We start from the raw sequence: 716 nt of genomic DNA on the forward strand, positions 1-716 counted from the left end.
ATGGGGGGGATATGGGGGGTCTATGGGGGGATATGGGGGTCTATGGGGGGTCTATGGGGGTCTATGGGGGGTCTATGGGGGTCTATGGGGGGGATATGGGGGTCTATGGGGGTCTATGGGGGGTCTATGGGGGTCTATGGGGGGGATATGGGGGTCTATGGGGGGGATATGGGGGTCTATGGGGGGGATATGGGGGTCTATGGGGGGTCTATGGGGGATATGGGGGGTCTATGGGGGGCTATGGGGGTCTATGGGGGATATGGGGGGTCTATGGGGGGTCTATGGGGGTCTATGGGGGGGATAGGGTTACGGTATGGGGGGATATGGGGCTCTATGGGTCTCTATGGGCGTCTGTGGCGGCTCTATGGGTCTTTATGGGGTCTCTGTGGGTGTCTATGGGTCCCCATGGGTCTGTATGGGGCTCTAAGGGAGTCTAAGTGGTCTCTATGGGGTCTTTATGGGTTTCTATGGGGTCTCTATGAGTCTTTATAGGGTATCTATGGGTCTCTATGGTGTCTCTATGGTGTCTCTATGTGTCTCTATGGTGTCTCTATGGTGTCTCTATGGTGTCTCTATGGTGTCTCTATGGTGTCTCTATGGTGTCTCTATGGTGTCTCTATGGTGTCTCTATGGTGTCTCTATGGTCTCTATGGTGTCTCTATGGTGTCTCTATGGTGTCTCTATGGTGTCTCTATGGTGTCTCTATGGTCTCTACA

Source organism: Neopsephotus bourkii, unplaced genomic scaffold (assembly GCF_033783945.1).
Source record: "Neopsephotus bourkii isolate Nb327-2 ecotype Australia unplaced genomic scaffold, CSIRO-AGI_Nbou_v1 NB_1206, whole genome shotgun sequence".
NCBI classification, from domain to species: Eukaryota; Metazoa; Chordata; class Aves; order Psittaciformes; family Psittacidae; genus Neopsephotus; species Neopsephotus bourkii.